General features: G+C 41.1%; 1 protein-coding gene across 6 annotated transcripts in view; it reads right to left on the bottom strand.

Moving 5' to 3' along the window:
• The window catches only part of APBB2 (amyloid beta precursor protein binding family B member 2), a 410,008-nt gene that overhangs the window by 322,612 nt on the left and 71,680 nt on the right, over positions 1-15,716 (bottom strand). For all 6 annotated transcript variants that reach the window (XM_050790342.1, XM_050790347.1, XM_050790340.1 and 3 more), the window contains exon 2: positions 14,730-14,886. The gene's annotated coding sequence lies outside the window, so the exon portion shown is untranslated. The remainder of the gene's footprint in view (positions 1-14,729; positions 14,887-15,716) is intronic.

Here is a 15,716-nt window from a genome sequence, read left to right as displayed (position 1 = left end):
TTAATTAATAAGCTTTCCTGAGAACATTTGCTATCTATATGCTTTACCGCTCTTCCCACAAAAACTGCTTACTTCCTCTGAACTCCCAGAGGACAAGAAAAACTGACAAATGAACATTAGAACAAAAATTGCAATATTTTAAAAAAAACATTTAGAAAGGTTTTATAAAATACATTAAAACTAAAGCAAAATGATACATAATCATACTGCTCAGCTATCCCCTGATTTTTTTTTAAAGGAAAGAAAAATAAATGAACACAGAAAATTCAAATAATACAGAAAAAGAAGAAAAAGAAAAGTTTTCCAGTTTATTAACAGTTGTACTGCACATCTTTTTTAGGGAAAAAATGCATATACCAGCATATATACCTTTTTTAAAAAATCAGACAAAAGGAAATGGTAATCACATGATTCCACAAGATATTTTTTTCATTTTTTATATATATGTATACGTACGTGTGTGTGTGTGTGTGTATATATATCTTATAAATCTTTCCAAAGGAGCACATATACAGAACTACTTCATTCTTTACAAACATGCTACAATATATCATGTAAAGATCTTGGCATAGTTTTAAGTGAACATATTTATGAAATTGCTGGTGATTTTAAGTTCTGAAATACATCACCAAATTGCTTTTGAATTGTGTCTATTTCAGAAGATAACTTAATCTCAAACAGAAGTCCCTTTCTTGCATGTGTTGAAGTATCACAACTGACCTGCTGTGCCTCAAACCGCATCTCAGAACTGCTAGACAATCAACCCCTAGCAGACCAAGTCAAGCTCTTCTAGACAACACAGACTTCGTTAATCAAACCAGAAATGTCTATACAAAGCTGGAGGTTGGCAATCACAGCTTTGGAAAGGGTTCTGTATAGCTTAACCTTTCCGTTTGTTAGTTTCTGTACTTTGTGTCTAAGAGGCAGACACAGCGACAGGAAAAGGCAGAAAGGGATTAACATCTACTAGGTATTTAGCTAAGACTACTACCAGGTGAGAATACTAGGAAAGAAAGAGATTGACCAGAGTCTTAAACCATCATAGAGGTAAACACGTTGGTCCCTCTCTCCCCACTGAAAAATTCTAGTTAGCTCCCAAACAAGGAATACAGAATAAGGGGGAGGGGAAGCCAGGAATGTCCAAGGCTTATCTTCTTCCTTCCTTCTCTAAGCAGCTGCTTAGGAGTATCTGATTCCCCCAGCCACCAAAATACCTCTCAGTAATTCACAGCAAGTTCATGGAGTAGATGGCTGGGCCACATACCTAGCTATAAAACCTAGGACGCACTTTCCTTTTTTCTTTTTTTTTAGATACAGGGTTGCTCTGTTACCCAGGTTGGAATACAGTGGCTCCATCACTGCTCACTATAACCTTGACCTCCTGGGCTCAAGTGGTCCTCCCACCTCAGCCTCTTGAGTAGCTAGGTTTATAGGCGTGTGCCACCATGCCTGGCTAATTTTTTTTTTAAGTTAATTTATTTTTTGTAGAGATAGGTTCTACTATGCTGTCCAGGCTGGTCTGGAACTCCTGCCTCAGCCCCTCAAAGGGCTGGGATTACAGGTGTGAGCCATGGTGTCCAGCCAGGACAAACTTTTTAGGGCCAGGCACGGTGGCTCATGCCTGTAATCCCAGCACTTTGGGAGGTCAAGGCAGAAGGATCATAAGGTCAGGAGATTGAGACCATCCTGGCTAACACGGTGAAAGCCCATCTCTACTAAAAATACAAAAAAAATTAGCCAGGCATGGTGGGTGCCTGTAGTCCAACCCCTCCCCCACCCCCCCAAAAAAAGAAAGAGAGTGAGAGCGAGAGCAAGAAAGAGCAAGAAAGAAAGAAAGAAAGAAAGAAAGAAAGAAAGAAAGAAAGAAAGAAAGAAAGAAAGAAAGAAAGAAAGAAAGAAAGAGAGGGAAAAAAGAAAGAAAGAGAAAGAGAGGGGAAAAAGAAAGAAAGAAAGAGAAAGAAAGAAAGAAAGAAAGAGAAAAGAAAGAAAGAAAGAAAAACTAGAAAGAAAGAAAGAAAGAAAGAAAGAAAGAAAGAAAGAAAGAAAGAAAGAAAGAAAGAAAAAGAAAATATATAAAGAGAGATACAGATAGAGAGAGTTTGCTCTGGGTAAACCACTTCATAGGCAGTGCTTTGATTTATACAAGTGTATCATGGAGTTTCAGAACATCTGGATTCAAATTTAAATTAGTGGGTTTAAGACTTGAACAAAAATCATCTGATCTCTCCAATCCTGAGCTTCTCTAAAACTGGGTAACACTGTCTCTCTGAAAGAACTGTTGTGAAGATCAAATGAAGTCTGCCCCTGACTTGACCCACTCCCATAAGATAATGAGAAAGTGCTTAGTACTTGGCAAACTGCACATGCAACCTCTCCCCAGAAGGGCTTGTATTATGGCTGTTACCCTCAATAATACTTCATTCCATTCCCTCCAGCAAACTACCACTGCTGCCTTCCTTACAGGATACTGATAACAAGTTCACTTGGAATTTAACTGATTTGCACTGAAGTAACATAAATTCAACATTCCTTATCACTCATATGTTAATGACTGCTCAAGACCAGTGGTCATTTTCAATCCTATTTTAGAATAACCAAGGATCTAAAGTCCTGGTTGGAACTCCAGACTTCTTATTTCTAAGAGAATTCATTCCTCAAGTCACTAATTACTGTCTTACTTTCCATAGGCCCTGTGACATTTTAACCAGACACCAGAAAAAAAGCTACAGCAGTAACAAACGCTCTATATCCTTGAGCCCTCAAAAAAAAAAAAAAATCACCCTTATAAACCCAAGCACAGCATGGTTTTTATGATTCTAAAACCTGTCCTCAAAGGGCCTCAGACGCATGATTACATTCAAAACTATGTTCTTTCATCCTTAAAGACAGTACACTAGCAAACTGCACAGAAAGACTTTTTAATGCAAGCCAGACCAATGTTGATATTTGTCTTTTATAAATTATTACATGCTTTTTCACAGACACTATCCAAACCAGTAGACTATTTTTGTTTATGAAGCCAAGGATCAATGATCAATGCTTATTTGAGTAGATAATAATCAATTTGGAAATTTCAGAAAATTTGAATAGTTATTGTGTCGTGCGTATAGATCTTATTTGGACAATATAATCAAATTAAATATTTTATGCGTTCACAGATCAGTATGCAACTGAGAAAGTACTGTTGGTTCTTGTATCAGTAATTACATTAAAATAAATGACTATGTCACTCACACATAGTATCTTTGAAAGCTTTTAAAGGAAACTTCACAGATTATTCAACATAGAAAAAGACAAGTAAAATATCAAAAGATATATTATTCCAAACTCTGTTAATGTATTTATCATAAACATCCTCATTATAGACGTATACAAAATTATGGCTGTACTAAAAGAAGCAAGTTCCAGGCACTCTTTTCTTTTCGAGACGGGATCTGGGTCTTGCTATGTTGCCCATGCTGGTCTCAAGCTCCTGAGCTCAAGCAATTCTCTTGCCTCAGTCTCCTGAAAAGCTGGGACTACAGATATGTGCCACCACACCCAGTCCCCTGACACTCTCTTCATTCTGGTATTGACTCAGTGAATGTGACTAGGTTGATCTGATTTTGCTTCATCTGCAAGCAAATGATCATAAATAGGCCAGAGTCTTCACGAATGTAATTATACAACTCAAATTTCAGTGGTTCAATCATTTTGAATCCCAACTTCAGTTGGCAAAAAGGCTCTATTCAAAGTAAACAATGGTTAAGAGGTTGCCCTAATCCAGCCATTCGTTGATTCAGCTCCCAAAAGAAAACAAGAAGAAGACGACCATATCCTTCCAGAACATTATACTACACTCCTCACGGAGTCATTCTGTGAACAGGTCACAAAGATGTTTAAAGGGGCAACAGAAAGAAAGAAAAGATTTAAAGAAGTGACTGGGTTAAAAGTTTCATAACACCTATAACTCTAGGTCCAGGGACCTAGAGTTATAAATGAAAGCTTACTTATGGCTTTGACTTTAAATGAACAATAAAAAAGATAATTCCATGTTGCTCTATGGATATGTTTTTAGGAGGTGATATTTGTTTGGGTGAGGGAGAAAGGACAAGATGAAGGAAGGTGAACAAGAAGGCACAATCCATGTTGCTTCCGGGTTCTTCCTCACCAACATTCCCGTGCGCGGGAAAATGCAGCCCGCCCCAGGAAGATGCAGATCAACCGAGCATGTGCCAGATAATGTCAATCCAAAGAGATCGAAACTTACCCGGCCACGCCTATGGAGACGTCCCTATCACGCCCTTATCCCGCCCACTGCCCTCCCCCTTCCAGTACCAATGCATAAAATTCTGCCACTGGCAGGAGCCAGCGTGACTTCTTCGGCCCCCGCATTCGTGGACCAGAGAACATCACCCAGGAGCGCCGGCGCGACTTCCCTGGCCCCCAACACCTGAGGACCAGAGAACCTCGCCCGAGAGTGTGTGCATATTTGCAATAAAAGACTGCCACTTTCTTACGTACTTTGACCTCATGTTTAATTACTTAGCTCTCCTAAATTAAGTTACATTAAATTAAATTAAAACAGTTGGGGCCAAAACCCGACCCAGGAGGAGACCCTTGGGTCTAACGAACCTCCTCCCCAGCGAACCGGCTCCCAACCCAACCAGCCACCAACACCGAACAAGTGTTCCAGCTTTCCACTGGTGCCGCTCTGAGAATTTCTTCTTTGGTGAGTACTCCCCTTTGTTAACCATCTCCGTCCGTTTCCGTGTCCTTGGCCTAGAGTCGTACGTAAGTCCAAGGACGTAGCTACCCCGTGGCGCAGTGAGGTCTTCAACCCGGAGACGTCCGTCTTGAAGTTCCTCAATTCTCCGTTAGTGGCTCCAGGAGCCCCCGGTCTCCAGCAGCGGCAAAGGACGCTTTACCACTGCGTGAGGTTGGTTTCCATTTCTGGTGGTTAAACAATGGGAACCTCACAATCGAAAATCCCTACGAACACCCCCTTAGGGTGTCTCCTCCAAAACTTAGAAGCCTTACATTTAGCTCAAGATTTAAAACGAAAGTGGCTAATTTTTACTCTCCACTGTGGCGTGGCCACAATATAAATTAGACAACCAGTCTCAACAGCCGCCTGAAGGCACCTTAGACCGTAACATTTTAATTAGATCTCTCTAATTTCTGCCAGAGGCTCGGAAAGTGGTCAGAAATTATCTATGTTCAAGGCTTTTAGGACTTGCGCTCTCGCCCAGACCTGTGCGCCTGGTGTTAAATGGCCCAGGTCTTGTTAGCCTAAACCCCTAAACCCGGCCCTTGGCCCCCACCTCAGCAACTGAGGAGGACTCCACCTCCATTTCAGATGGGGCCGATGGCAGGCGACCTCCCTTCTGACTTTCCAAACCCCCCCATGGACTTCCTACCACCCCTCCCGACGCTCCTCCTTCAGCCACTCCTCTCACCCCTCCCTATGGAGCTCCCATGGCCCCGCCCGACACTCCTCCCTCAGCCACTCCTTTTACCTCTCCCATTTCCGTCCACACTTGCTCCAAGACCGCGGTAGCGGCCCGCAATAGTCAGCCTGCCCCAACCCCCTCTACCAGTCAGCCTGTCTTAACCTACCCTACTGGTCAGTCTGTTCCAACCTCTCCTGATAGTTTGTTGGCTGCCCACCCCCCCGAGAAGTTGCCGGAGCCGAAGTCGTGGTTGGAGTCCACGTCCCCTTTTCCCTGGCTGACCTTTCCAAAATTGAAGAACGACTTGGCGACTTCTCAGCCAACCCCACCTAATATTCCAAAGAGTTTCGATACCTAGGCCAGAGCATATAACCTTACCTGGCATGACTTACATGTCATTCTTACTTCCACTCTTAACCCAGAGGAAAGAGAGTGCATCCTCACAGCCGCCAGGCAACATGCAGATCAATGGCATTTAACCGATGCCACCGTCCTGTTAGGAGAGATGGCTGTCCCATCCATAGAACCACATTGAGATTACCAACCGCAGCAACCTGGCCACCATAGGAAGGACATTATGATTCAATGTCTCTTAGCCGGTATGCAGGCAGCCTCTAACAAAGTGGTCAATTTTGATAAATTAAAGGAAATTATCCAACACCCAGATGAGAACCCGGCTTCCTTCCTAAATCGCCTTACAGAGGCACTAGCCCAATTTACTCGGCTAGACCCCACCTCCCCAGCCGGAGCAGCTGTCCTAGCCTCCTATTTTATCTCCCAGTCAGCCTCAGATATTTGAAAAAAGCTAAAAAAGGTTGAAGATGGGCCTCAAACCCCCATACAGGACTTAGTAAAATTGGCCTTTAAAGTTTTTAACTCCAGAGAAGAATCAGTTGAGGCTGCAGAGCTAGACAAGGAGAAAAGAAGGGCTGTGCTTCAGGCGCAAGCTCTAGTGGCTGCCCTCCAACCAGCGTTGCCCACTCTGCCGGCAGGGAAGACACAGAGCAAGTCTCCCAAGGGCTCCTGCTATAAATGCGGAGACCCAGGACCAGTGTCCCCAGGCCAAGCCGGCCACTCCGTCTCGTCCATGCCTTAAGTGTGGCACAACTGGGCATTAGGCAAAACAGTGTCCAAATCCTCGCCTGCCTACCACGCCGTGCCCAACCTGCCGACAGGAAGGACATTGGAAGTCTGATTGCCCTGCCAGCAGGGCAAGCATTGCGCCTCAACGTGGTGCCTCTCCTCAAAGGCCGGAAGGCTCCTTCCAGCTCCTATACCTGGATGATGACTGACGGTGCCCACACTCGGAGACCCTGGTCACCCTCGCCGAGCCTAGGGTACCTCTACAGATAGCGGGTAAGCCAATTTCTTTTCTCATCAATACAGAGGCTACCTATTCTGTTTTGTCAACCTATGGAGGTCCTAGCCAGCCATCCACTATCTCAGTAGTTAGGGTAGACGGTAAACCGTCTAACCCTCGCCAGACCCCAATGTTAAATTACTGCCTGGACTATGCATGCTTTGCCCACTCTTTCCTCATCATGCCCTCTTGTCCCACCCCCCTCTTGGGACGAGACATCTTAACCTAACTCAAAACATCTATTCCCCTTCCCTTTCTCCAGGTGACCAGGTTCTACTCAAGGATCAACACCCTTCTCAAATTTTCCCACTTCCTCACCATTCTTCATCTTAACTTAACTGACTTTTCCCTCATAAACCCCATAGACACCCTCCTTCCCGACCCATCCCCCAACCAGTAGGTTTCCCAACTTTTTACTCTCATAGAAGACCTAGCTTGGCAAGGTGCCCTTTGTGATTTCCTAATTCCCATACTAATCCTCTGCCTTATGTTATGTCTTGCTCCCATTTTAATAAAATTTCTCTGAGCCAAGGTCCAAGAGATCACCCGAGTCACCTTCAACCAAATGCTCCTGCATCCCTACACCCAATTGCCAACCTCAGACCCTAACTACGCCCCCTAACAGCAGGAAGCAGACAGACAACGGCGCCCCAAGTTCTTATAATCAATAAGAGGTTGGACTGTTTGGGTGAGGGAGAAAGGACAAGATGGAGGAAGGTGAACAAGAAGGCACAATCCATGTTGCTTCCGGGTTCTTCCTCACCAACATTCCCGTGCGTGGGAAAATGCAGCCCGCCCCAGGAAGATGCAGATCAACCGAGCATGTGCCAGATAACGTCAATCCAAAGAGATCGAAAGTTACCCGGCCACGCCTATGGAGACGTCCCTATCACGCCCTTATCCCGCCCACTGCCCTCCCCCTTCCAGTACCAATGCATAAAATTCTGCCACTGGCAGGAGCCAGCGTGACTTCTTCAGCCCCCGCATTCGTGGACCAGAGAACATCACCCAAGAGCGCCGGCGCGACTTCCCTGGCCCCCCACACCTGAGGACCAGAGAACCTCGCCCGAGAGTGTGTGCATATTTGCAATAAAAGACTGCCACTTTCTTACGTACTTTGGCCTCATATTTAATTACTTAGCTCTCCTAAATTAAGTTACATTAAATTAAATTAAAACAATATTATCAGTCAAAGGACTTCCCAGGAAAGTAAAAGGGCCAGGTAAAACACATGTCAGTCGCCATTAAGCTGGTCCACCCAGGTTGAAATGAGAAGATTACGAAGAAAGCAGGAAGCAGATAAGCCATCCTGAGAACTGAGCCCTCCAGGAACCAGGACGCATGGCTTGACCTACTAATAGCACTGCAGAAAACAGGTTCCAAATCTACTAGTGTGACTGTAATCTCCAATCAAAGCCCAGCAGCAATAGTCAGCTCAGCTATGTGCCAGATAAGGGAAATGTCTCTGCATTTCACCAAGACTTACATTTAGATTTTTCACATTAAAAATAAGTCATGTCCCAAACAAAATTATGATTTTATTAGAAAACAAGAGAAAATGATCAACTAGATTCCAAATGTCACAATAAAACACTGACTTTTAAAAATTTCCTTTTCAATGTTTATGCATTCATAACACAGTTATAACTAAATATATATAAATTTGCAATCTTCACATTCCTAATTATTTTAATGTCTTCACAGTTAGCTATTAAGAATCATTCTAATACAAAGATAAAAACAGAATAGGTAAATATAAAAATACAGCTAGCATTTTATACTATGACAAATGTCCAATTTTCATAAAACATACAGAACTACACTATGTTACCAAAACATGCAAGACATTTTAATTAATAGGTTTTCTATTTAGTAAAATAGTTTTGTGATATGAGACCAATTCATGTCACCATTAATGAAAATACTTGAAATAATATGCCAGCCTTGTAAATCCTTCATTTAGTAGTTATTGGCAATGATTAAGACAGAGGTAATGAAAAACTTAATCTGTTTTTTTCAAATGCAGAACAGGCATAAAAATGATTACCACCTTTATGAAAAACTAAGCACTGCTTAAAGTCATATATATAGTAATCTGGAAAATGCACCTTGATTGATTCCACATTGTCATCTACCATATCAGATTTCCATAATTACCCTAAAGAGAAAACACCAAATACTAGTACTCTAACAGAGTGACTCATAAAGAACAGAGAGGAAAAGTAGCAAAGATACAACAGTGTTTTTTAATGGAGACATTGCATCTTAAGTCCAATTCTTGAATTAACTTTTTTCATAAAAAAACTGCATTGCAAAAACCTAAATACAGTGTGGTACTAGCATAAGGACAGATAGTAAACCAAAGGCACAGAATTGAGAGTACAGTCAATTGATTTTCTACAAAAAGTGAAGTCACTGGTTAGTCTTTTCTGCAAATGGTGCTAAGACCTATATGCAAAAAATAAAAATAAAAAATCAACAAAATAAAATAAACATAGACCCAAACCTCACACCACATATAAAAACTGACCCCAAATGAATTAAAGACCAAAATGTAAAGGGTAAAGCAACAAAAGTTTTAGAAAGAGCCTGGGTGTGCTGAGGCGGGTGGATCATGAGGTCAGGAGATCAAGACCGTCATGGCTAACACGGTAAAACCCCATCTCTACCAAAAATACAAAAAATTAGGCAGGTGGGTGGTGGGCACCTGTAGTCTCAGCTACTTAGGAGGCTGAGGCAGGAGTATTGTTTGAACCCGGCAGGTGGCAGTTGCAGCAAGCCGAGATGATGCCACTGCACTCCAGTCTGGTGACAGAGTGAAACTGCATCTCACAAAAAAAATAAAATTAAAAAAAAACAAGTTTTAGAAAGAAACACAGAAACTTTTCATGAGCTTTGAATAGCCAAAGAGTTTTTAGAAACATCAAAATCATAAGCTTTGAAAGAAAAAACTAATAAACTGAATTTTGTTACAATTAAAAACTTCTGAGCACCAAATAACACCATTAAGAAAATAAGTTTATACACACACACAGTTTCCCATATTGATGCAATTTATCAATAATTAAAATTTACAGTATTTCATTGTTGGCATTGTTGGGGGGAAGACACCATTAAACAAGCCAGAGACTAGAAGAAAATATGTGCAAATCATATATCCAATAAAGGGCTTAAATCAGACTATATACAAAGAGAGACAACCCAATATAAAAATGGGCAAAGGATTTGAATAGTCATTTCTCCAAAGAAGATACAGGAGTGACTAAGAAGCTCAATGACTGAATGCCTAAGTCAACTGTAAGAAGATAAATTTCATAATTATCATCTTTTATCCTTATCAAAAAGCTACGTAACAGAATGATTTCACTAGGAACTCCAAAGCACGTAACTTTGTATTTCTCACATCACAGTCAAGTTTTCAAATCACTGGAAAAATAAATAATAATATCAAGATTGGACAAGAAATAAAACTATATCTGAAGATGACATAAGCTGGTATATAGAAAATACAAGGAAAGTCATACACATAAAAAACTATCAGTACTGGGCCGGGCGCGGTGGCTCAAGCCTGTAATCCCAGCACTTTGGGAGGCCGAGACGGGCGGATCACGAGGTCAGGAGATCAAGACCATCCTGGCTAACACGGTGAAACCCCGTCTCTACTAAAAAAATACAAAAAAAACTAGCCGGGCGAGGTGGCGGGCGCCTGTAGTCCCAGCTACTCGGGAGGCTGAGACAGGAGAATGGCATAAACCCGGGAGGTGGAGCTTGCAGTGAGCTGAGATCCGGCCACTGCACTCCAGCCTGGGCTATAGAGTGAGACTCCGTCTCAAAAAAAAAAAAAAAAAAACAAAAAAAAAACTATCAGTACTGATAAACAGGTTCAACATGGTTGCAGGAAACAAGATCATTATACAGAAACCAACTGCATTTCTATATACTAGCTACAGATACTTTGAAAATAATTACTTTCTTAATTTATAAAGGCATCAAAAAGAAAAAAATACTTAGGAATAAATTTAACATGAAGTATTAGATTGTACCCTGAAAGCAATACAACGCTGCTGAAATATATTAAAGAAGACTGAAAGAAATGGAAACACGTCCCATGTTCATGTATCAGAGCTGTTAATATTGATCTAGCAAGTCAACATAAGAGCTCTTAATATTGATCTAGAAAGTCAACATAATCCCTATCAAAAGGCTGGCTCAACATTCAAAAATCAGTATCATCCATCCTATGAATAAGTTGAAGAAGAAAATTATGACCATATCAATAGTTGCAGAAAAAGCACCTGACAAAATCCAATACTCTTTCATAATAAAAACTCTCAGCAACTAGAAATAGAGCGAAAATTTGTCAACTTGATAAAGAACATTTTAAAAAACCTAAAATTAACGTCATATTTAATGGTGAGAAACTCAAATGAGTTAAAAACTTATCCATATATCCATATAAAAACCTGCAAATGAATGTTTCCAGCAGTATTATTCATAACTGCCAAAACTTGGAAGCAACCAAGATGTCCTTCAACAGGTAAATGGATAAACTGTGGAACAATGATATAATGGAATATTATTCAGTGCTTTAAAAGAAATGAACTATCAATTCATGAAAAGACATGGAGGAAACTTAAATGCACACTGGTAAGTGACAAAGCCAATCTGAAAAGTCTAGCTATTGTATAATTCTAACAAAATGACACTGTGGAAAAAGTAAAACTATGGGGCAAAAGATGAGTAGTGGCCAGGGGTTCAGGAAGAAGAAATGAACAGGTAGAACATGCAATTATTTTAGGGCAGTGAAACTGTTTTGTATGATACTGTAATGGAAATACAAGTTATGTATTTATGAAAGCTCATAGAACATACAACACAAAGAGTGAACCTAATATAAACTATAGATTTTAGTAATGATAATATATCAATATTGGCTCATCAATTATAATAAATATACCACACGAATGCAAGATATTAATGATACAGGAAACTGGCAGTGGGAATCATATGGAAACTGTCTGTACTTGCTGCATAAATTTCCCCCAAAAAACAGTATAATTACAAAATATAATATTAATGAAGACTCTATCATTAAAAAGAGGAAATAAGTCTTTAAATTCATTTAATTCTCCTTAGAACAGAAAGCTGACTGAGGTTCTGGTGAGAACAGCAGCTGTTACCTTGTCGGGTTAAAATTAACTCCAGACAGCTTTCTAATAACCTCTCATTTGGCTAGGCCTTAAACAATTGTATTCAGAGTAAATAAACAAGATTCTACTACTACCAATCTCTGAAATTATCTTCCTTATCTGCAATTTACTTCAACTATCGGCTCTGGAAAACCTTTCCTTCTTTTAGACTAAAACTGCAAGTAATTGAATTATATATTTTTTAATGTTTTTAATGTTTTTTAATGTTCCTAAGACTTAATCCTCTTCTACCTTGTTAAATGATAGCCCTCTCTGCTAGTCTACTACCCAAAAGAATTCCTAATTCCATCTCTGTTCCCACAAAACTTTGTTCTTACCTCTAGAGATACATTGTCACACTGCATGTCAGTCATGTGAATACTTACCTGGCCTATCCCCTACACCAGGGGTCCCTGGTACCAGTCTGTGGCCTGTTAGGAACCAGGCTGCAGAGTAGGAGGTGAGCAGTGGGCTAAAGAGCACAGCTTCATTTGCATTTACAGCTGCTCCCCATCACTCACATTACCTCCTGGGCTCCGCCCCCTGACAGATCAGTAGCAGCATTAGATTCTCATAGGAATGCGAACTCTACTGTGAATGGCACATGCCAGGGATCTAGGTTGCATGCTTCCTATGAGAATCTAATGCCTCATGATCTGCCACTGTCTCACATCATCCCCAGATGGGACCATCTAGTTGCAGAAAAACAAGCTCAGGGCTCCCACTGATTCTACATTATAGTGAGCTGCAAAAATTATTTCATTATAGACCACAATGTAGTAATAATAATAGAAATAAAACGCACAATAAATGTAACATGCTTCAATCATCCTGAAACCATCCCAGCCACCACACCTGCCATTTGGAAAAACTGTCTTCCACAAAACTAGTCCCTCATGCCAAACAGGTTGGGGACTGCTGCCCTACACCATGAGCCCCTAAAGATAGGGACTATATCACAGTCATTTTATACTAAGACCTCACTCCTAGAAGGCACCACCAATCTTAGGATGTAAGAGACAGACACCTAACTCAGACGAACTAGCCAACCTGCCAGGAAAGTGAACAGGAGATGCTGGGTTTAAGCACTGCTGAATTGCAGGTCAAAAAAATATATATATATACACACACACACATATATATATGTCTGTGTATTTGTGTGTGTGTCCCTTCTCTCCCCTTCCTCTCAATCGCTTTTCCTCCATCTCCCTGCTTTGATTTCTCCTGTGTTGTCTTAATTTTCAGTAAGGTTTTCCCTAAGTCATAGCCAAAACTGCCACTAGCAGCTCCAGCTTAACAAACACACAGAAGGCAAAACTTCTTCAATAGTTGCAACGAGAATACTATGGCCCCTCCAAAGACAGTTGTGACCCTTTAGTCCGTTTTCATGCTGTACCTGAGACTGGGCAATTTACAAAAGAAAGAGGTTTAATGGACTTACAGTTCCACATGGCTGGGGAAGCCTCACAATCATGGTGGAAGGCAAGGAGGAGCTAGTCATGTCTTGCATGGATGGCCGCAGGCAAAAAAAGAGAGAGCTTGTGTGGGGAAACTCCCGTTTTTAAAACCATCAGATCTCATGAGACTCATTCTCTATCACAAGAACAGCACAGGAAAAGCCCGCTCCCATAATTCAATCACCTCCCACCAGGCTCCTCCCATGACATGTGGGAACTGTGGGAGTTACAATTCAAGATGAGATTTGGGTGGGGACACAGCCAAACCATATCACTGGCCATGCTTATGTTACATGCCCATAACTGAGCCAGCAGGGTCACCTCCTCTAACTACATAGGGTGAAAATGAGACAATGGCAATTGTCCAGGGAAAATCTGGATGATTTATTAAAAGATGGAGGAAAAGGATGCTGGGTAGACAAAGTCAACAGACATTCACTACTTCACAGATTCTGAAAGACTGTGACTCACTCCTTTCTAGGGAGTATTTATCAGCTGCCTATGTAGGAAGCTGACTTACCCACCGAATGTCCAACAGAAATGGTCTGCAATGTCTGTCCCTGTACAATACATGTTTTCAAAATGATTGATTTTCACTTTTCTACCTCATATGGGGTTATCCATGCTGTTTCATTCTCCTGGCCCACAGTGAGAGCATTTTGCATTTATTTAAACACCTATGTTTTTCAGGACATTTCTCTTCCCCTGTCATATATAAGTATCTTAATGCCAAATGCACACACTGCAGAAGATGAATGTGTTGGTGGCTTTTGTTTGGGGAAAGATTAGAGTACATAAAATCTGGCCAAGCAGACCGGAGGCTCACAGCCAGAATTATCCCAGCAGAAATGGCAGGTCTCCATGCCCCACCCTTCAAAGTTCAAAAACACAAATGAATGCAAGTCTTTGAAACTACAAATGCAACTCCATGAGGCTGGACGCCGCTTTTTCCCCAAAATAAAGCTAAGACCATTGAGGTTGGCATAGGTGGCTTCTGGTTGTGGCTTCTTCCAATATTTGTGCCAAGGTCCTCCTCTCTTCTGAGAGGAAAGGAAGATAAGAAAGAGGATGGGACAAAGGAGAGGAAAAGGAAGAGAAGGAAAGGAAGACAACATGACACTATACACAAAAGGCCATCAGCATATATCTGCCATTTACACATGCTGGAACTCTCATAAATAACTGAAAATAATCATTTGGGGTGGTCTCCAAAATGCGCATGGGAGGAACAAAACAACTTTTTCCTATCGGGCCCAATCCACTTTATCCAGCCTCTCTTACTTATACCAACCTGATTTTGCTTAAATTATTGTCAGCCTCAGCTTTTCACAGGAGCTTTCTTTTATGGATTTTCCATCCAGCAAATGTTTCTGTTCCACGGCTGGGCAGATCCAACCACAGCATGCTTGGCTACAAACCGCAGCAGCTCACCCACAGCAACTCCAAACCTGGGGAGGCAAAGGCCAGAAGCCATTATAAGGACTCAAAGTCACCAACTTTCTCTCTCTCAGGGCACGTATTTGGCAGGATAACCTCAAAAACGTTCCCAATATTCAAACTCATTATAAACAGAGACAACAGCTTACAAGGTATCCTAAAGACAAGTGTGGGCTATTCTGAGAGGAGGACTGAAATATTTAATCATTTATTGAAAAGGTTTGGCCTAGTGATCATGCTCTGTTTGTGGGAAACTGAAAAGCCAGATGTTTTAATTAACCATGGAAAACACAAGCTACAACTAAAATTTCATGAACACACTGATCTGCCCCGTGGAAAACCACAGGAATGTTCTGGCAGGGCTCAGTCTAAATTCTTGGGACACAGAGGGCTGGAATCATTCCCCTTAGGAACTCAAACAGAAAATTAAATTGCTCAATATGCTTTAAAAAGTAAAGCGAAACCCAGATTTAATCTCAAATATAAAACATTACAGGACTTCAAAGGGCACCACAAAAAGACACAGAAGTGGGGGCTACAAAAAAATTCTAATGTGATTCAGGATTTAGAATATATTTACATTGCAATGTGAATGGTGTAACAGAAAATTTTATAGGTTACATAATCCAAAGGGGAAAGGAATAATCTTTCATTTCCTAATAGAGGAAATTATATATGAAACCAATATTCAACAAGTAAATCATAAATATTATCAAACGTATAATATAACTGGGCAAAAGGAATCCCTTAACTATCCTGCTGCCAAACACATGGCCTAGCTCACAGGCGCTACCATGCTTTAGCTAGAGGAATCAGGGCTTCCAGAAAAACAGTGTTGATA

This window comes from Macaca thibetana, chromosome 5, assembly GCF_024542745.1.
Source record: "Macaca thibetana thibetana isolate TM-01 chromosome 5, ASM2454274v1, whole genome shotgun sequence".
Taxonomy (NCBI): Eukaryota; Metazoa; Chordata; class Mammalia; order Primates; family Cercopithecidae; genus Macaca; species Macaca thibetana.
Note: the sequence above shows the minus strand (reverse complement) of the source record. Positions and strands in the feature narration are given on the sequence as shown.